Source organism: Muscardinus avellanarius (assembly GCF_963383645.1).
Source record: "Muscardinus avellanarius genome assembly, chromosome: 10".
NCBI lineage: Eukaryota > Metazoa > Chordata > Mammalia > Rodentia > Gliridae > Muscardinus > Muscardinus avellanarius.
The window spans coordinates 63,813,050-63,836,218 of record NC_137796.1 but is presented as its reverse complement, the minus strand read 5'-3'; positions in this window follow the sequence as shown (position 1 = coordinate 63,836,218).

Sequence of the window (23,169 nt, the reverse complement as noted above, 5' to 3'; positions counted from 1 at the left end):
TCCAGACATAGAGCAAGAGGTCGATACACAGGTCCAGGAAACTTATAGAACTCCCTGTAGACAGGATCGGAGAAGAGGATCCCCACGCCACATAATTGTCAAAATGACCAATGTGGAAGCCAAGCAGAGAATCTTAAAGGCAACAAAAGCAAAGGGCCAAGTGACATTCAGAGGCAAACCAATTAGAATCACTCCAGACTTCCCAAACCAAGTTATGAGAGCCAGAAGGGCTTGGAGTAACATATTCCAAACTCTGAAATAAAACAACTTCCAGCCAAAAATTTCCTACCCAGCAAAACTTTCTATCAAATTAGATGGAGAAATAAGAAGCTTCCATGACAAACAGAAACTGAAGGAATTTATGTCTTCAAAACCAGCACTAGAGAAAATACTCAAAGAGATTAACTACAAAGAAGAAATAGGTAACACACTCCAGAACTAGAGAAACCTGATTTTCCATCCAACAGACAACTAAGATTGGTTATCTGTGGAGATTCATTATTTATGTTAGTCTTTTACTTATCTCTAAAGGGTATTGTTTGCCTTTATTGTTGTTAATTTCTAGGATTTCTAGTTGGAATATTAATATACGTTCAGATATAGCATTTGGAAATATTTTATCCCATTCTATTACTAACTGTTAACTGTTTACATTGTCTTTGGATATACAATTTTTTTTTAGGGAGTTTGTATACTCCTCTGTTGCCTGTGCCATTGAAATCATAACCAAGAAATCACTGCCAATTTTAATGTTGTGAGGTTTAATGACCCAGATTTTCTCCTAAAAGTTTATAGTCTTAAGATTTATATTTAGGTCTATTATCTATTTTGAGTTAATATTTGTATATGGGATTAGGTAAGGGTCCAATTTTATTCTTTTCCATGTAATTATTATTTTTAACAATATTTAGTTAAAAGATTATTATTTCCACCACCAAATGTTCGTGGAAACCTTGTCAAAAATAACTTGACAATATAGGGAAGAATTTAGCTCTAGGCTTTTATTTAACTCCAATGGTTTATATATCTGCCTTTAGAATAGTACTACACTGTTTCAATTATTGTAGCTTTATTTGGTTTGAAATCAGAAAATATATATCTTCTAGCTTTGTTCTTTTTTCAAGATCGTTTTGGGTACCTAGAGTCCATATTCCATATTAGGATAGATTTTTTTCTGAAAAATAAATATATAAATATATGATAGTTTCACCTAAAAAATAGAAAAAAAATTTCTCTGGTAAGAAAGAAAGCAAAAAGAAATATTGAAATGTTATCTTTAAGTCATCAAAAGCTTGGTATCAGACAAATGAAACTGTTATGTGAGATTATCATTTTTAATTTTAGATAAATTGCCATAATACTAGATGTCAACTACTAAGCCAAGCATGGGAGGGAGGGATAGGGAGAGAATGGGGTGGGGATTGGGTGGGGGCTGACTGGGAAAAGTGTGCATGTATGTCTACAAAAGTATGTATCCTACTATGATGTATGAATACAGTGCACCAATAAAAATAAATAAATAAATAATAAATAAATAAATAAAAAAGAAAAAAATAATTTAAAAAATAGATCACATTCCAATCTCCTTGGCCCATTAACATGAGGAAATGCTGGTGCTGATGCCCTCTTAGGAGCGCTTTTTTCTTCACCTCAGGAGGAACATGTTTTTTCATTCTAATGCCAATAGATCACATGTAGCATATAAAATCCCTTTTTCTCAGGCCAAACACATTACACGAAACTGCCCCATATGCTGGCCTTTTCATTTAACTGAACAATCTGCAGATGTTAACCCTAGAGGCCTAAAACTAATGATCTCTGGCAGGTAGACTTTACTAAACTATTTCTTTACCCTTTCACTCCCTAACCTTGGTAATTATAGACACTTATTCTTCCTTTATATGGGCAGTACCTACTAAAAGTGAAACTTCTAATGCAACAAGATTAGCATTAATAAACACTTTTGTGGTTATGGGAGTGCCTCTCCAAATAAAAACAGATAATGGACCTGCTTTTACCTCTAAAGCACTTAAACAGTTCCTGATTAAATGGAATATTTCCCATGTCACTGGCATCCCCTACAACCCCCAAGGTCAAGCCTTGGTTGAACGTGCTAATGCTACTATTAAGCTTCTTCTTTCTAAATAAAAGAGGGGGAGTATGGACCCCAGAGAAGTTTTATATACAACCCTTTATGCTTTAAACTATCTAAATTTTAAAACTTTTTCTGATATTACCAGAGCAGAGAAGCATTTTCATACAAAAAAGAACCCATTACTACATCAGGCAATTTGGGTTAAGAACCATAATAATGAATGGAAGCCAGGAAAATTACATTTCTGAGGCAGAGGTTGTGCTTTTGTCTCCACAGAAAATGGCAAGCAATTCTGGATCCCCGAACAAAAACTCTGGTGGAGGAAAAAAGATGAAAAACCTACGTTTCAGCTTCACTGGGCACAGGTATCAGAAAAGAAACCCTACCCGATGTGGGCACAAATAAAGAATCTGAGTAGAAAGGAGGAGACTATAGTAAAAGAAGCTGGAGGACTGGTAACACCAGACAAGATGTTTTTAGCAATAATTGCCATATTGTCCTGTGCTTCAGGGGTGAGTGGCGACAATTACACTTATTGGACTTACATTCCTTTCCCTCCATTAGTAGAGCTTGTTGACTGGACAGATAATGCACCACTAGTGTTTACCAACAATTCAGAAATGAAGCTGCCTCCCTGGAAGAAGTCATCACTGAGCCACACAGCTGAAGAAGGAAAACTGATAAACTTTACATTGGGATATAAGACTTTACCTATTTGTTTTGGGGGATTTGATATATGTCTCCCGATATTTCCTCGGTGGTGCAGGTACAATGCTAATAATGGGACTGGATCACATATTGGATTTTTTGCTTTTTCTTTCCTGCTCAACGTTACTGATTTGGTGGCTCCTCATCATATGAGTAACTATACCACTGCTTTTATGACTCCCTCAGATTCACCATGTGAAGTAGTTTCTTGGAGAAAAAGAAACTATGCTCCATTACATTGGAATACATGTAGAGCAAAATTGGCCCAGGTTGCTACTCATAAAAAATTCACTTTTGTAGATTGGGGGCCATATGAGTTTTTTACTGATTGTGATGAAGAGCGTAATGACAATGTTTATTGTAATAACCATACCATACACTGGAATGTTACTGGACCTAAACATCAGGGGAATGCCTTTTTTTTTGGTGACAAGCAAATGATATAAGCTCCTGGCACAATGGAGGGCTGGCTCCGCCTAGGCCTTGCATTGTGGCTTCTGGCCTTGTAGAGCCAGAGCAGTGGCATATATGAAAACTTGTAGCCACTCTGAATTCATTAAAATTGGCTGGAGCATATGCTTCTATAGTGACTCCCCAAAAATATTTTATAAATTATACTACAGAATTCTGGATACAGGCATATGTAAGACCCCCTTATTTTTTAGCCATAGGCACATTACTAGCTCAACAGAATAGTGTATCATGTTATAATTGTAGGTTATTTACCTTTGTTAATACATCTGTCCATTTCAATAGGTCTAAGGAGAGCCTTATGATTCTCAAGCAGAGAACGCATATCTGGATACCTGTTACTTTAAACTATCCCTGGGAGGAATCATCTTTTGCTCATTCTTTTCATCAATACGTCCTTAGAAGGGGAAAAAGTTTTATAGAATGGATCATTATTGGGATAATAGGACTTGTAACTGTTGCCTCCTTGGGCGCTGTTGCAGGCATGGCATTGCATAATTCTACCCAAAACGAGGAATTTATAACTAATTGGCATAATCAATCCCATACTTTGTGGGAATAACAAGCTAAAGTAGATCAGCGGTTGTTAGATACGGTGAATGAATTCGGAGAAGCTCTGCAGTGGATAGGGAATCAATTAGTAGAAACACAGTATCGATTATCCTTGAGATGTCATTGGAACATTAGTTTTGTGTCACTAATCTAGAATATAATCAAACAAAATATAAGTGGGACTCTATTCATCAGTACTTAGCCAGCATTTCTAGTAACAACTCCTTAGATATTGATGCCTTAAAAAGAGATATTAAGGAGACATTTGCTCATACACTCTCCTCCGAATATGATGACAAATTTTTCGATGCTTTGGACAATATTATAAATAATCCCTTGTCAAATTTGATAAGAACACCAGCTGGAATATTACAATTGTTGCTTATAGGACTATGTTTCGTGCTTAGAATTTCAGGATTCGGTTGGATCCGGAGAGCCTTGTCCGGATCAAAAACCTCTAAGCTCGCTCTCACCGCAGCTGTCGTTCAACTTAATAAAAAGGGGGGAAATGATGGAGGACATGGACGAAGCCTGAGGAATGAAAGGTTCCAAAAGAGTTAAGGCAGTTTGGTGAAAGGCCAAGCTTTCCGAGACTCTGGGTGACTCCTGGTCTTTCCGGAATTTCATGCCCCCCACCCACCGGTGAGAACGGGAACTGGCTACAATCATGTTCTTAATAATCTTTAACCAGGCCTCTTTGTTTCTTCTTGTTTTTTAATTTCCCCTCGATGATTATATTCTGCAAGCATATGATGTATGTTCTATAGCAATCATTCTGTATTGTGTTTAAAATTGAACTTTTATGTTTTTCTTTCTTTTGAAGTTATGGTTTTGTTGTAGCTGAAAAAAGGTCTAAAAACTTAGTCCTAGAGAATAAAGTTGTCAGTTGTCCAAGAGACAATTGTCCATGCCTTCATTTCAGGTCTCTCCCTTCCAAGTCCTGGAGAGGAATCTCCACAGTACCTCTTAAAGTTTTCTCAACCTCCCAAATACACCAATCTGAGACCCAGTCTCTAACATATGGATGTTTGCAGAATATTCTATATCCACCTTATAGCTTTTTGCCCCTGGTCCCCAAGGGCTCATGTCCATCTCACTTACACCACCCTGAAGGTCCCAATGTCTTAACTGTTTCATCAATGCTTGAATCAAAATTCCAAGCCCAATGTCTCCTCCAAAACTCAAACTCAATGTAAGGCCCTGTAAAAATCAAAAAGAATGTTACAGAATCCCAAGGTAAAATGGCACCTAGCAACCATTCCCATTACAAAAAGAAGGAATCAAGGAATATAATGGAGAGACCAGACTGAAACAAGACCAAAACCCAGCAGGGTGATCATTAAAGCTTACAGTTCTGTATGCATTTGGAGCCCACTATGTGAGATGTGAGCTTCCCAGGGATTGAGCATCCCACCCCTGTGGCTTTGCAGTTCACATCCCCTGTGGTCACTATCTTGGGCTGGCCTCGGATGCTTCCTGTGGTTTCCCTTGGCATTTGTTCCCTGTACCTGTCACCTCTTCTTTACTGAGGTTGCCACTGCAGCTTTGACTACAATCTCACAGCTCCATATCCTGCTCTGTTAGGAGCTGCTCTCAGGCGCTCAAACTTTGTGACAAGCTACATGGCCTCCCAGACTTTGCTTTGAAGTCTTGGTGGAAGCCTGCATGATCCCATAACTCTTGCATGCTGTGTGCCTGCAAAACCACATTGATATTTGCTGCCAGTGTGAGCACCATCAACTGTTCCCTAGGCAGTCCTGGACACTTAGGGTATCCCAGGGATCTTTCCTAAAAGACTCTGCTCTGGAGAATGATTGTGACACATCTGTTGTTCCATGTCTTTGATGGGAGTAGCTTTGTTCATTCCTGAGATGCCCTGGAAGAATCCTTCCTACTATACCAAGGAAAGGTGGTTGGCTTATTTTAAATGAGGCGAATCTTCTTAGCAGCTATAATAGCATCCTTCTGGCCTGGAAATTCACATGTGCTCATTTTCTGGCCAAACTGCACGTTTTTAAAATCTTTCTGCTATACTCCATTTTGTTGAAAATTGTCATCATAAATCTGGTTAAAATCAAGAATTTATATCCATACCACAGTGTGGGTGCTTTGTTGCCGTGAAATCTCCTCCACCAGATAAACTAATCCTTTACCTTTAAGCTCAACCTCAAAAATCTCAAGGCATGGACAAAACGCTTTTGAAAGTGTGGCTTTCAGCCCAAATCCAATAGAATCCTCATTTCCATCTAAAATCTCACTAGCATAGCTTTTAATGTCTCCTTTTTTTTTTTTTCTTCAGTACTGAGGATGGAATCCAAGGGCATTCTACCTTCAATGCTACACCTCACCCCAGCCCTATTTTTTTTTTTCATTCTTTATTTTGAGACAGAGTCTTACTGAGTTGCAATGCATTTATTTGTGAGATATACTAAGTATTTGTAAAGCACTTTTTGTTGTTGTAAAATTGGCATAGCACAAACTCATTATTACTGAGCTGAGCAAGATCCAATGGTTTCTAGGGGGAATTATTGTCTCTATGCTTTTCCTCTTGCTTGCATCATCTTGAAAATCGTTCCCAGATCATTGGCCCCATTTCTCTTCTCATGTATCAAATGATGTAACAGAGCAGGGTGTAGTGGCACACCCTTGTAATCCTAGTACTTGGAAGGCTGAAACAGGAGGATCAATGCCATCTTCTGTTGACTGCCTCTTTTGATGCATTAGATCACTTCGTCCAACTTCAATCATTTTTTCCCAAGATTTCATTTCATTTTCCTAACGAATTTTATTGTCTTTAGAAAGTTGAATATATACTTGCTTTTCAGAACCAGACAGATTTTTCTATGATTCATTTATACTCTTCAGCTTTGCCTGTGATGAAGCATCCTTAGCTTCTTGGAAACTTTCAGATACAAAAATGTAATAAGCTGAATGAGGTCTTTTAGGTTTTCCAAAAGCTATTAATTCTCTCTTTTTTTTTTATCAAAGCTTTCTTTTTTAAACGTCTTTTCAAGATTTCTTTTTCTAAGGCTATCATCTGATTTGGAGTTAGGTGTTCTTGAATTCTGTTTATCTCTTCTTTTTACGCCTGCCATTCTGCCTTATAAGCATCTTCATATATTTTTTTCCTCCAAATCAGAAAGTTCACTCCATAGCTCTGAAATTCTTTTAATTAGTTCTGAAATTTTTGCATCTGGGTTCCAAGTGCTAACAATGGGTAGCTGTTCTTTAAAAAAAAAAAATAGAAGAAATGAAATCATAGGTTTCTTTGGATAACTACTCAAAGTGGATGAAAACCATTTCAGAATATATATATAAAACTGAAAGGTAAGTGCAGTAGACTCCCACAGCCCCCTCTCAGCTCTGCTCAAGCCCCCCCTCCCCAAGGGACTGCAGGACGCCCACAAGCCCCAGAGGAGCACCAGCACCCACAGCAGAAGGCCTCTTTTGCACCAGAACTGCCCCAAGAGGGACGACCCAAACTCCCTTGCGGCCCTCAGGGCTTGCTACCATGCCTGCCATGCAAAGCACTGTATAAGGGATATTTTTTTCCAACACTGGGGATGGAACCCAGGGGCATTCTACCTCCAAACTACACCCCTACCCCTAGCTCGATTTTTTAGTCTTTTTTTTTTTTTTTTTTTTTTGCAGTACCGCGGATGGAACCAAGTGGTATTCTACCTCCGAACTACACCCCCAATTCTAATTTTTTAGTCTTTTAATTTTTGAAACAGGGTTTCTCTGAGTTGCGAAGGGCCTCCCTAAGTAGCTGAGGCTGTCCCCGAACCTCGGTCCTCTGGTCGCTCCCTCAAGCGTGCACCACCACACCCACCTGAGGGATCATTTTGGAGGCATGACCTAAACTAGTAAGATGGGATCAGAAATCCTAACCCAAGACCTAAGGGTTCCTGGGTAACCTGAGGGTTCTTTTAAAGTAATCTATAATGATAGCGATTGTTAGCGTTTAACCAAATAGTAATCGTGGCAAATTTAATGTGCTTTAGGACTGTAGTTCCAAAGTCAATCTAATGTTCAGTCTTAAGAGGAATTGCGAATTAAATAATCAAAATTACTACAGGTATGCTTCTAATACCTCCATGCTCCTAATAAAGAATAAATCTACAGGAATCCTCTGATCAAAAGAAGAAATAATGTCTCAAAGACAATTTAGGAAAGCCAAAGATTTTTTTCCTAACTCAGAGTTTTTGAAGGGTCTTATAGATACCTTTCAAATGATTTTTTCAACCAAAAATGATTTTTTCCACTAAAAACATCTGTGTTATATTGGTTTTGGTGAGACAGTTTTGAACTTCAAGTTAGGAAAGCAGCATTTAAGGAAAAGATAAAGTTACAGGAATGGGTTTCAGATACTGTATTTCAGGTAAAAATGTATATTTTATGATACAGTATTTCACCTAAAAATAAGAGTTCCCTTTTCTCCACATCTTCGCCAGCATTTGTTAATTTTTGGTGTTTGTGTGTTGTTACTGGTGATTGAGCTCAGGTGTATTTTACCATTGAATTACATCCCAAGCCCCTTTCTAATTTTTATTTTGAAATAAGATCTCCCTAAATTACCAAGGCTGGTTTCAAATCTGCAATGCTCTTGTCTCAGCCTCCCAAGTACTGAGATTACAGGTGTGTGCCACCCCACCCAACTTAATTTTTGTCTTTTTTATTATAGTCATTCTAACTTGAATGAGATAGTATCACATTCTGGTTTTGATTTTTATTTCCTTGAAAGCTAGTGCTATTAAACATTTTGTTGATAAAAGTGTTTTAAATTTTTTTCTTTTTATAAAAGTATATTCATAACATTTGCTCATTTTTATTTTTAAGCATGTTTTTTGTGGTACTGGGGTTCATGGAAACCCTTCTATCTCCGGGCTACACTCCCAGACACCTATTTTTTATATTTTTTATTTGGAAACAGGGTCTTTTTAAGCTAGTGAGGCTAGCTTCGAACCTGAATGATCCTCCTGTCTCGGCCTCCCAAGCGCAGGGATTACAAGCGTGTGCCACCATGCCCAGCAAAACATTTTCAATTTATTTTGCTGTATTATTATTTACATCACACTAATATTCAAAGTGATACACTTATTTATGCATACACATCTTTTAGTGTGTTTCCTTCTGCAACTGCCCTACCCACACCTCTCTCGCTGTACATATTAGTGAGATTTATAGTATTAGATTCACATGCAATGTAACATTATTTGGGTTTTCTTTTCCAAGCTTCCTCTCCCCCTTCCTTTTTATCCTCCCCCAATCCCCTTCAACTATTTTTTTTTTCCTGTGGTACTGGGGATGGAACCCAGGGGCTTTTCTACCTCCAGACTATACTCTCAGACCTATTTTTTACTTTATTTGGAAACAGGGTCTCACTAAGTTGCTGAGAGCCTCACTCAGTATCTGAGACTGGCTTCAAACCTGTGCGATCCTCCTGTCTCAGCTTCCCAAGGGCCAGGATTACAAGTATGTGCCACCCATGTCCAGTTTCCCCTTCCACTGTTCTAATGATACCTCTCCTTGTTTTCATGAAGTTCCTTTTCTTTTCTTTATTCTCTCTAGTTTTTACATATGAGTAAAAACATATTACCTTTGACTTACTGAGACTGGCTTATCTCACTTAGCATAATTTTCTCTAGTTTTATCTATTTTCCTTCAAATGACACAACTTTGTTATTCTTTATGGCTGAGTAAAACTTAATATATATCACATTCTCTTTATCCATTTATCTGTTGATGGACACTGAGCTTGGATCCATAATTTGTCTATTGCAAGTTGTGCTGCTACAAACACGAATATATACATAAGTCACTATAGTATTATAATTTAAATTCTTTTGGAAAAATACTGAGAAGTAGTATAACTGAGTCATATGGTTGTTCCATTCTTAGTTTTAAAGAAAACTTTATACTGATCTCCACAACAGCTGTACTAATTGGAGTATTTGGCTTTCTGCTTATTGAGTACTTTCATAGTCTTATATATCATGAATATTCATTCTTTGTCAGATTAACAATTTGCAAAAAAAAAAAAACCCTTTTTGTAGGCTGTCTCTTCACTCTGCTGACTGTTTCCTTTGCTGGGCAAAAGCTTCTTACTTGGATATAATTCCATTTGTCTATTTTGCTTTGGTTGCTTGTGCCTTTGGGGTCTTATCTGCAAAAATAATTGCCTATCCCAAAGTCTCAAAGTGACTCCCCTGTGTTTTCTTTTAATAGTTTTTAGCCGGGCGTGGTGGCGCACGCTTGTAATCCCCGCGCTTGGGAGGTGGAGACAGGAGGATTGCGCAGGTTCGAAGCCAGATGCGCGTGCTGGCTTCGGAGACCCTGTTTCCAAATAAAAATGTAAAAATAGGTCTAGGAGTGTAGCCCAGAGGTAGAAGGGCTTCCAGGAGCCCCAGTACCACCAAAAAAAAAATAGTTTTTTTTTATCATTTCGGGTCTTACATTTAGGTCTTTGATCCATTTGGAGTCATTTTAGAGGATGAGAGAGGGACTTCTCATTTTAATGTTGGTGGGAATGTAAATCAGCACAGCCATTATGAAGAACAACATGAAGGTTCCTCAAAAAACTGCAAATAGGTCTCTCATATGACTTTGCTGTTCCACTTCTGAGTATATATCCAAAGGAAATGAAATCTGCATATCAATGAGCTATCTGGACTCCCATGCTCATTGTAGCTCTAGTTATAATATCTAAGATAGGAAATCGCCCAAGATGCCTGTCAAACAATGCTGAGATGCTTCGCCAACAATAATTAAAGAAAACGTGATCTTTATAATGTGTGTATACATAACACATACATATGTATGTGTGTATATATATGCACAATGGAATATTTTCCAGCAATAAAAATGATAATCTATCCTCTGAAGCAAAATGGATGGAACCGGAGAACATTATGTAAAGTTATATGTCAGACACAGAAAGTCAAATAGTACATGTTCTTCCTCATATGAGGGTATTAAAAACGTCAGTTTGAATATAAAACAGTGATTCCTAAAGGGTGAGAGAAGTGGGGAAGAGGGGATAAAAAGAGAACAAAAAGATATTAGTTAGAAGTAGTAAGTGCTAACGTTCTACAAAATAGAAGCAAGCTCATATATTTTAGAACAATCAGAAGATCAAAATCTCTACACACAATGTAAAAATAAGGGAGATGGAAACATTAAATGCTCATATTTGAAGACAAAATACTATATTCTTATATTGAAATCCTGCACTATACTTTCTCAATATGTAGAATCATTACATGGTGTGTGTGTGTGTGTGTGTGTGTGTGTGTGTGTGTGTGCACGCGTGCACGTGTGTGTTACTGGGGATGGAATCCAGGGGCCTTCTACCTCCAAACTATACCTGAGCCCTATTTTATTTATTATTTAGAAACTTTGTATCATCAAGTTGCTGAGGGTCTAAGTTGCCAAAACAGCTTTGAACCTGAAATCCTCCTGTCTCAGCCTCCCAATCACTGGAATTACAGGTGTACACTACCATGCCCATCTCTCAAAAACTGTTCTTTTTTAATTTAAGGAGATAGAAATGCTAACTATTCTGATTTGTTCCAGAAAAATTGTACGTGTCTTGAATTATGTCACTGTAGCCCATAAATATATATTAGTGCAAATAAGAAACTCAAAACATCGTCAAATCTGTTATGACAATTTAAAAGTAGAAAGTGAACATATTTTACCCCGGAAAGTCCATTGTATATGTGTGTCTTATTTTTATACCTTTCACAAATCTTGCTTAGAAGCTCACAATTAATGTAATTCATGTAATTTGTAATAAAATTATTTGTGATTTGAATTAATAATATTCAATTTCAACCCTACAAAGCTTTTCTATATGTTAATATTGAAGGTCTCACATTTTAGTGGACAGTATAGTATTCAATAATTCTCATAGCAGGTGTCATATTGCTTCTGACATTTGCTACTATCCCAATATAGTGACTTCTACATTTTGTGAATCAAACTTGTTATGGAGGAGGTCATATAGATTTATGCTATTATTTTTTAAAACATCTAAACCTTTGTTCATAATTGTCATTGTTCTATATTTGAAATATTTACACAAAATCTGAAACTTTCTTTAAAAGCTAATACAAAAGCACCAACCTAAAATAAAATGAAAAGAAATGAAAATTATCAGGTATACGTGTGTGTGTGTGTGTGTGTGTGTGTGTGTGTGTGTGTGTGTGTGTGTGTGAGAGAGAGAGATATGAGAAAGAGTGATTGATTGACTCGAGGGATGGAACCCATCTAGAGTACTAACTTTCAGCTACATCCCCAGCACTTTTTACTTTTTGGCTAAGAGACAGGATCTCACTTTGTTGCCAAGAGAGTCTCACTAAGTTGCTAAGACTGGCCTTGAGCCTGGGATTTCAGGTGTGCACCACCATCTGGCTCAGGTATACTTCTGTTTTAATGAGGTATACTTGCGTACATCACTCATTTAGCCCTTCCCCAATTCCCCCCCCATTCCCTCTCCCCTCCCTCCTTCTCATGTTTGCCTTAGTGATTGACTCTGAGATGTTTGTGGATGTACGTTGTGTGCATTTTAGTGCTTTCCTTTCCCTCCTTCCATCTCCCTCATGAGATCACCTTTTTTACTCATCTAAGTTTTCTCCTTCTTTGTCTGGAGTCCCTCCTGTGTCCCATTTCTCTCTAGCTCCCACATATTAGGTAGAACATCCAACTTTTCACTTTTTGTGACTGACTAATCTACATAGCATAATGCTCTCCAGTTCCATCCATTTTACTGCAAATGACACAATTTTGTTCTTTTTATGGCTGAGTAAAATTCCATTGTGTACATATTCCATAGTTGAGGAGTACAGCTAACCAGCATTATCAGAATCTCGTAAAGGGCTGGGAGTGCAGCTCAGGGATAGAAAAAAAGAAAAGAAAGAAAGGGAAGGAAGGAAGGAAGGAAGGAAGGAAGGAAGGAAGGAAGGAAGGAAGGAGAAAGAAAAAGAAAGAAAGAAGAAAGAAAGAAAGAAAGAAGAAAAAGAGAGAAAGAGAAAGAAAGAGAAAGAAAAAGAAAGAAAGAAAGAAAAAGAAAGAAAGAAAGAAAGAAAGAAAGAAGAAAAAGAGAGAAAAAGAGAGAAAGAGAAAGAAAGAAAGAAAAAGAAAGAAAGAAAGAAAGAAAGAAAGAAAGAAAGAAAGAAAGAAAGAAAGAAAGTCTAGATATTTGGAAGGCTGAGACTGGAGAATCACAAGTTCCAGGCCAGTCTCAACAACTTATTGAGACCCTCTGCAACTTAGTGAGACCCTCAAAAAAAAAATAATAAAATAGGGCTGAGGTGTAGTTCAGAGGTAGAATGCTCTGAGTTCAATCCCAAGTACCAAAAAAAAAAAATTCTGGGTCAAAGTGGACTTAAGCAGTTCAGTCTGAGTTTCTCTATTGTTCTTTACCTTTTCACTGATTTTGGACCTTAAGCCAGGAGTCAGCCTGGAGACTCCCCATAGTATTACTTTTTAGGGAGAAAATCCTAGGGACACAGTGAAGCCTTAAAAAAAATCTTGAATTTCTTTTTACACTTTTATTGGTGCAACTTAATGATATATCACAGTGATTTTCAAAATCATATGAACAAACATGTACAAACATGTACACAGGTCTTGCTGTGTTTCCCTTCAGGTCCCACCCCTCCCTTGTCTCTCCCAACATACAATAGAGAGATTGGTGGTGATACTTTCATACAAGAACATAGCATAATTTGATTTGTTCCTTTCATCTGTTCTCCTAAGAATTCTTGGATAGAGAAAGGGGACATGTGCTCTGCTCCTGCCAATGAAATTCCACTTGTAAGAGAGTCACCTGCTTTTTATTGATTCAGGGCAGTTTCTTCCCAAAAGAAAAGGAGAAGGTCAATTAGTGATGCACCAGCTTTGCCCTCTCCTTCCAGTGTTTAGTTGTTGTTGTTTTTGTCTTTATATTTTGTTATGTTTTGCTTTGCTTTGGTACTAGGGAGTATGCTTATCCTCAAAAAGCCCTGGATAAAATCTAGGGAGTCAACCAGGTATGGTGGCACACGCCTTTAGTCCCAGTTCTTAGGAGGCTGAGACAGGTCGAGGACAGCATTAGCAAATAGTGAGATTCTCATCAACCTAGCAAGACCCTGTTTCAAAATAAAAACAAAATCGGACTGGGGGTATAACTTGGAAGTAGAATGTCCCTGGGTTCAATCCCTAGTACCACCAACACAAAACAAAAATCTAGGGAGTCTATGAACTTAAGGGAAAAATTAGAAGATTTTCAATGGCTTCTAGCTGGAAGGTTTTGTTTCCCTCCAACTAGATATAGATAACCTAGTACAGCAGTGCCTGTCTTATTCTTTGATTTTCTCATGAAGAGAAACCATATATTTTTCTTTTTTTCTTAGTTTGCAGCACTGAGGATGGAACCCAGGGACGTTCTACCTCCAAGATACGCAATCAGCCCTATCTTTTATTCTTTATTTTGAAACAGGGTCTCACTAAGTTGTGGAGGTTGGCTCACCAAGTAGCTGAGGTGGGCTGTGAACCTGTGGTCCTCCTGTCTCAGCCTCCCAAGTATTGGGATTACAAGGGTGTGCCACCACGCCTGGCTGAAACCGGATACTTTCTATCAGACCACAATTGTAGACATCACATTATACATGCTTAACAAAACTTTGAAAAATACTGATGGTTATTAGACCTGATAGCAGAACTAGTTATTTAATGCACTATTTAAAAAGTATATGTATTGTTCTATAGCAATTTTCCATGAATACATTTTATTTCATTTGTAAGTCTAAAAAAAAACAAAAACAAAAATTAGCCTGAGGCAATAAGGAAAAATGAAAGCACCTGTTAAACATATCATAGTTCAGAAAACTTTACAAATATTGAGAGAAATTAACCAAACATAATTTTACCATGGATTTCAATAATAAAATGTACAAAGTCAAAAAATTAATTCCCTTATCATTTAAATTATACTTAAAATAGGGGCTAGCGTATTGTTTACTTGTGCTGTTGTTTTTGTTGTTGTGGTGGTGGTTGTGGTTTTGTTTTGCAGTGCTGGGGATGGAAACCAGGAGCATTTTACCTGCGAGCTACACCTCCCATTTTTTTATTCTTTATTTTGAAACAGGGCCTCACTGAGCTGCAAAGGTCCTCACTAAGTAGCTGAGGCTGTCCTCGAACCGTGATCCTCCTGTCTCAGCCTCCCAAATGCTGGGATTACAAGCGTGCACCAACAGTCCCGGCTATTTGTGCTATTCTTAAAGGATGATAATCTCTCCTAGAAATATACCATGACAATCTCTCATCCTTGGTCCTTTCTTCCAGAAAGAAAGATTTCAAGTGGAAAGCATGAGTAGGGGAACACAAGAGGTTTATTTTGGGAAGTGGGAGTACTTAAGAAGGATGTGATAAAGGGGTAGATTTCAGAGTAAGATTCTGGAACAGCCCATTTCTGTGCTGTGGGATTTATTTACTCTGGAAGCCTCCCTCATGTAGATGCATTTGGGGGAGGAAACTATCTCTTTTCCTGTCACAAGCTTAGTGCACCTGTGCTGTTTTCACCATGTTGGAAACTTTCTCAGAAGTACTTAAGTGAAAGCCTGGGGGAGTGGGGTCAGAGTCTAAAATGGCAATTCCAGCTGGGCAGGGATTCTCTCTATCTCTTCTCCTGAGGGCTGGCTGGATCCTCTATCGCATTTCTTTCCCTGCCCTGCTATCTCTAATCTAACTACCCAACACAACGAAAATAGTATAGGTGTGTCAGTTAAGCATCCTTTTAATAACAAACTTTGGGACTATTGCTATCTACATTTTAAAGACCACATCTCCATCTCATGCAATTCGTTGCTAAATGAACTCCATAAAATGAATTTACTCATTTCCTTTTTTAATACTCTGGACCCATTCATAGGGTACAGTGCTACACTGTTTAAGAATTAGAATGAATTTGCCAATAAAACAAAATTTCTTGAAGAAAAATATAATTCCACATTTCTCCAAGGCCATGAGAGTTTGTAACTAAAAATCTCCCTCAGAGTCAAAATTTGAGACTCAAGTGGGGTCACTGTTTAGAAGAAACAGAACCAGTCATGGTGGTGTACACCTGTAATCTCAGTACTTGGGAGGCTGAAACAGGAGTATCACAAATTTGAGGCCACTCTCAGTAACTTAGTGAGACCTTCAGCAACTTAGCAATACCCTAAGATAAAAAGATAAAAAGTGTCGGCAGTATAGCTCAGAGGTAAAATGCACATGGGCTCAAATCTCTAATACAACAATATATATATATATATATATATATATATATATATATATATATATATATATATATATATATATACAGAGCCACAACCATAGCCAGGGTCCTTTGCACAACTGACCTACATTTCAGTCACTTGCTCACACATAAAGATGAATTTCGTAGCTTTCTATTGATATTGTGATACACCATTATTCCTTCTTTTGACTGTTTTCAGATTATTATGTCTAATTTTCAAAAGATCATATATGACAGTTTCATACGTCCTATTTTATTTTATGTTTCTTTCAATTTTTATTTTTTGTGGCACTGAGGATTGAACTCAGAGACACTACCACTGAGTTATACCCCCATCCCCTCTTTTGTTATTTATATTTTGAGACCCTGTCTCACTAGGTTGCCCAGGCTTATAAATCTCACTTTGTTTGTTTGTTTGTTTGTTTTCCAGTGCTGGGGATAAAACCCCAGGACATTCTACCTTTGAGCTACACCCCTAGCCCTAGTTTATTATTTATTTCGAAACAAGGTCTCACTGAGTTCGAAGGGCTGTCCATGAACTGTGATCCTCCTGTCTCAGCCTCCCAAATGCTGGGATTACAAGTGTGTGCCACCGTGCCTGGCTAAATATTACTTTAAATATAATTTAAATTTGCAAATTTAAAGTCAGTGTTATCCATTGGTCCCCAATAAAACAATAAAACAGTATCATTTGAAGGCCCACCATCTGCACACCCAGCACGGCCCAGGATGTGCTATTTCTTGAGAAGGGCCATTCCCTCCTTCCCCACCTCCATTTTTCCATCACTTCCTCATCATCTGAATCTTAAGGCCAAGTCCTCTCCACCATGTGAAGGGCTCTCACTCCTCATCACTGAACTCAGAGGAGGAAGAGACCAGAAGGTCCTCATAGAGGACATTCCTTGCAGTCCAGGGATCTTGTCCTTCAGACTCCTTGGAGACCTGACCGCTCTGCCCAGCAGCTGTGTGCCTCTCAGGGGCACTGGATGTGGGAGCCATTCTGAGCCTGGCGCTGTGGCCTCCTTTATCCCATCTCCTGGAGCCAGCTCCCTGGGGCTCACCTGGGATATGGCGGGACTGTAGAGGTAGGGAGACAACACTGTCCTGGGCTGCGCTCAGGAATGAGAAGGAGGGCAGAGGCTGCAGATCAACACGGGGCATCCAGGCTGCTGATTTTGTGGCCGTGGTGGGTTCCTGTCTGGGTGCAACTCCACTTGCACTTGGGGGAGGCAGGGGAAGCAGAACATCACCCACATCAGGTGATAGAGCACTCAGCTGGGGGGTCGGGAAAGAGCCAAGTCTTCTCTTCTTTGGGTGGTTCTGGTAAGTCTGAATGGGAACCCAGGAGGACTTGTTGTCTGGTGCCTGGATTTTGAGTTTTGGGTCTTGGCCACACTTTTGTCTGACTGGTTGTAGCTGAGGAACATCACAGGAGAAAAGGGAAGATCTGTTGGCTGTTGGCTTGGAGCTAAGCATAGCTTCCCGGCAAAAGTGACTTGAAGCAGGGTGGGGGCAACCAGGCCAGCCCGCCTCATGTCCTTTGACTGGTCCACAGGAGCTCAGTTCTTCCTTTCTGTTGTAAGACTCTGTGGGGCAGAGTGATCTCACATCATCTGTCTTGACTGGTGATAGATCTATACGGACAGGGCCCAGGGCAGATTTCTTCTTGGTTCCTTGGACAGGCAAGGGCCTGGTAGGTTGCTGAAGGAGAGGAAAACTAACATTAGACAACTCTGGACTCAGGATGATCTAACTGCATAAAGAGCTGGCATAATGGATGCAGCATGACACACCTGTAATCCCAGAACCTGAGAGGGTGAGACAAGAGGATTGCAGGTAAAAGGCCAGCCTCAGCAATGTAGCAAGACTCCATTTCAAAACAAAAATAAATAGCCAGGCATGGTGGTACACGCTTGTAATCGCAGGGCTTGGGAGGCTGAGACAGGAGGATCACAGAGGTTCGAAACCAGCCTCAGTACTTAGTGAGGCTCTCAGCAACTTAGTGAGACCCTATTTCCAAATCAAGTATAAAATAGGTCTGGGAGTATAGCTCAGAGGTAGAAAGCCCCTGGGTTCCACCCTCAGTATCACAAAGAAAAATAAATAAATAACTATAAAAAATAAATAAATCAATATAAAAACCTGAGCATGTAGCTCAGAGGTAGAGCACCCCCTAGTACAACAAAAAATAAAAGGGGATATATTCAACCAAAAAATTAAAAATAACAAGCAAGTTAGGAAAAAGGAATGATGGCAGGTTAAACAGAAGGAAAATAATAGGTGTATTAGGATTTCTTTCAAATCGAGATTTTAAGAAAGGGCAACCCAATATAAAGAGACTATACATATAAAATGGAATTTCACAGAAAAAGACTTATAAATGGTCATTGTGCAATTGCAGAGAATTTCACCTCAAGGGTGGTCAGGGGAAAAATGTAATACTAAGCTAATTTTTGTCTATTTGATATCTCGCCTATAAGATATTACTATTTTGTCTATCCATTAAAAGTGTTATTATATTGTCCCATGTTGAGGTCAAGGGACCCATTTCCCTACACAGAGTGGAGAGCGTGAATGGCAAACATCCTTTTGCTGGGCTATTTGGGAGTTTTAACAGACATGTGAAAGATGTCTTGTCTGTATAAAGGATTACAGATGGCTTCTAATAAAATATTTCTCATATACACAAAGCTGCTTCACTAATGTTTTCTGATCAACTTGCAGAGTGTAGCATAAAATATTTAAGTTAAAAATACATAAGCAGGGTGTGTTAGCACAGGCCCGCAGTCCCAGTACTTAGGAGTCTGAGACAGGAGGATCCAGGAATTCTATCTCTGAGCTACACCCACAGCTCTATTTTATATTTTGAAACATGGCTTTGAGAGGTTGCTAAGCCTGTCCTCAAACCTACAATCCTTCTGTCTCAGCCTCCCTTTATTTTATTTTATTTTATTTTATTTTGAAACAGTCTAGCCAAATTGCTGAGGCTGGCCTTGTACCTGCAGTACTCCTGCCTCAGACTCCTAAGTACTGGGACTACAGGCCTGTTCCACCTGGCCCGGCTAAGCCCAGGTTTTAACATAATCCCTACATGTGGACTTAAAGCCAATCAAAGGACTCAGGAGAGAAATGAAACAGAAAAGCAAGGCCAAACTCACCCTCAGAAAACCACAGGACTCTGTAGATTCCTCCCAGTGCTCCAGCACCTTCTCCAAGGACCTCTGTGGTAGGGCTTTCCTCTGCTGCTCCACTGGCCTGCACAACACAGTTCGTTAACTGGATGCACCTGACCATCCCAGTCCATACCAGGGAACTGAGAACAACCCTGGAGCTGGGTCCTGGCCCTAGTTTGGGGTGAGGGAAGCATCGAAGCCCCTGTAGACCTTGCTGATCTTACCCGGCACTTCCTCTTATCTCAGAAGTGCCCACTTCCGGGAAGCTCTCCCTTTCCTGCTGACATTTCAGCCTCTTATTCTGCCTCTTAGATGGTGGTTGTTCTGCCTGTCCTAGGAAGCATTCCAAGCTTTCCCACAGCCCCTTCCCTTCAGTGATCCTCAGCACTAAAATGAGCTGTGTGGGGGCTCCTGGGAGGGGTGTATCTCTTGTCTATTTCTCTTGTATTTCTGTGCTTAGAGATGGCTGTACAGGAAGCATAGAGAGGGAGACACTCTCTCTCTCTTTAGGTCCCAAGGCTCCAGAACCTTCCCCATTCTGCCAGAGACTGCAAGAACCTTCCTTACCTTAGTCTTTGACCCTGTCTCTCCATTTTGCTAACGGGTCTCAGAGTCTGGAACTGCTGGGGCTTTTGGGGTTTCAGGTTCTCTTTCTCCTTATTTGAGCCCAAGGGCTGAAAAGGAAGGGCCCTACCCCAGCTCTTCATGGGGCAGCTCTTGCTCCTTGCAGCGTGTCCGAAGGCTCCACAGTTCTTGCCCTTGACCTGTGAGGTGAGTGGAGGAGGGACTGGTCAGCGTGTCAGCCGCAATCACAGGGAGCTTTCAAAGGTTAATGTAAGGACAGACAGTTTGGTGTGTGTGTGTGTTTGTGTGTGTGTGTGTGTGTGTGTGTGTGTGTGTTGACTGGAATCTAACTCAAGGGCATTCTACCTCTGTCAGGAGCCATCTTAGCCCTAGGCTTTGCTGTGTATGTAGTTCATACTAAGTAGAAATTGCCCGCAGGAACACATGTTTCCTTAGGCTGGTTACGACCACAAGGTAGGATTTGATGACCTCCTATTTTCCCTGAAATGTTTACCTTGCCACTCCCTAATCCCGGACCACGCCCTTCACACCCTAAATTTAGCTCGTGATCACCACTCCCTAAATTTAGCTCCTGACTGCCTTTCCCTAAAACTTAGCTTGTAACTCTAACTTAACTTGAGACCTTCTTGTGCTTTGCTTTGTTTAAACTCTCAATTTAAGAAAAGATGTTAGCTGGACATGGTGGTGTACACTGGTAATCCCTGCATTTGGGAGGCTGAGACAGGAGGTTCCCAGTTAGCAGTCAGCCTCAGCTACTACCTAGTGAAGCCCTTTGCAAATCAGTGAGACACTGTTTCAAAATAATGAATAAAAAAATAGGGCTGGGGGTATAGCTCAGAGGCAGAATGTCTCTGGGTTCCATTTCCAGTACTGCAAAAAAAAAAAAAAAAAAGGATCTAGCTGGCTACAAATGGCCAGAATTGTCAAGCTACCTTCTCCCTGGCCGACCCTAAATATTACATATGAAAAATAACAGTCTTGGACCCAGAGTCATTCATGCAAGGGACTTCACCAAGCAACAACCCTGGCACCCAGTTCATCACATACCTCTGAGCTATACCCCTAGTCTTATATTTTTTATTTTGAAACAGTCTCATTCAGTTGCTGAGGGCTTTGCTCAGTTGCTGAGGCTAACCTCAAACTTGCAGTCCTCTTATCTCAGCAAGTGTTCTTAGTTATTGGTATAACAAGCAAGTACCAGCACACCCAGTAAGGACATAGTTTTGGAGCTGGATCTCCAGTTGGATGAAGGGACCTAGCTCTATGACCTATTAGTTGCCAGGAAATTGGGAGGCTCAGACAGGAGAATTTTAGGGTCAAGTCAGCCTCAGCAACTTAATGATACCCTGTTTCAAAAAAAAAAAAATATGAAAGGTTGGGGTGAAGCTTAGAAGTAGAATGCTCCTAGCCAGACCTGGTGGAAAAAGTTTATAATCCCAGTATTTGGGAGGCTGAGACAGGAGGATCAGCTACTTAGTGAGGCCCTCTGCAACTCAGTGACACTCTATTTCAAAAATAAAGAATAAAAAAACAGGGCTGGGGGTGTAGCTTGGAGGTAGGTAGTATGCCCCTGGGTTCCATCCCTGGTATGGCAAAAAAAAAAGAAGAAGTAGGATGCTCCCGAGTTCAATCCCCAGTAACACCGCCCCCCCACACACACACAGAGTCCATGCTTAAAATCCCATGCCAGGCATGGTAGAGCGTGTCTGTAACCCCAGTATTTCAGAGACTGAGACAGAAGGATAGCAGGTTCAAGACAGAAGGATCAGCTTGAGCAATTTAGTGAGACTCTCAGCAACATAGTGAGACTCTGCCTCAAAACAAAAACTCGGGGGGGATGTAAGTCAGAGATAGTACACCCTGGGTTTAACCCCCGGTGCCACAATAAATAAGTAAATTAATTAATAAACAAACCACAAAGAAAGACACCACTCTGGGATCCATGTAGCCCCATTGGTTCTGGAAAGCTCCAACCCTCTACTTGCCAGGGTGTCCTCCTCCTCTGGTGGGGGAACACTCAGCATCACTGGTCCTCGCTGTTGCTTCTTCAGTTTCCTGTCTTTAGCAGGTCTTTGAGGCTGGGGATGTACGATGTAATGAGCTGATGTCTGCTTCATGTTCTTGGGCTTCTGGTCAGTCTTGCCCATTGACTGATTGTTAGATTTCCTAGTTATAAGTAAAGGGCACAGAAATATACATCGATACAAGGCAAAAGTCTCCCATACCCCTATTTCTCCAAGTTCCCAGGAAGTTACAGTCAAGACAACCTGCTGTTCTCAGAATTAATGTCACATTCTGTGATTTTCTCCTGGCATCAACCCACTCCCAGAATAGGATACTGCCTGAGAAAACACCACTTGGTTTATAGATGGTGAAATTAGATATGTACCCTTGCATAAAAACATTCTGGGTTCTGCATTCATGCCCTTTTTGTTTAAAGCCTCTAACAATACTAATTATAGTCTTTACATGGGCAGCCAACAACTATTGATTTTTCCCATGTTTCCAGAAAACCAACTATTTTTATTTTTTAATTTTATTTATTTAATTTTTTTATTTAATTTTTTTAATATTTTGTGGTACTGGGAGTGGAACCCAAGGGATTTTCTACCTCCAGGTTATACTCCCAGACCTATTTTATACTTTATTTGGAAACAGGGTCTCACTAAGTAGCTGAGGCTGGCTTCGAACTTGTGTAATCCTCCTGTCTCAGCCTCCCAAGCATGGGGATTACAAGCATGTGCCACCACTCCCAGCTAAACCAACTATTTTTAGTTCTTTTTTTGGAGGGGGGGTATTGGGATTGAACCCCAGGGGCACTCTAACGAGCCATTTGTTTATTTATTTAACTAGCTATTTATTTATTTATTTATTTATTTATTTATAAACATGTCCTGACTAAGTTGCTGAGGCTGGCCTCAAACCTATGAGCTTCCTGTCTCAGCCTCCCAAGTACCAAGATTTCAGACATGCCTCGCTGTGCCCAGCTACCAAATAAATAATTAGAGAAGAAAACAGCCAGATGATCTGATAAAGCATTACAAAGCTTTCATATGTAACCTAATGAACACTTTGTGCTAATTTTCACATGGAGACATGAACAAAGCCACTCCAGGACCAGCAATCTGAGAGTATCTGTGCAAGCTCACAATAGGTGTAAATTCACACCAGACCCTTCACAGATAGAAACCTATGTTGTAGTGAAGGACACACAGGACAGAAGCCTCCAGGCATGTTCAGGCAGAAATTTACAGCCTGCAGCTGTGCCCCGTGGGGAATCCCTCCAGGCCATACCCACGTTGTTC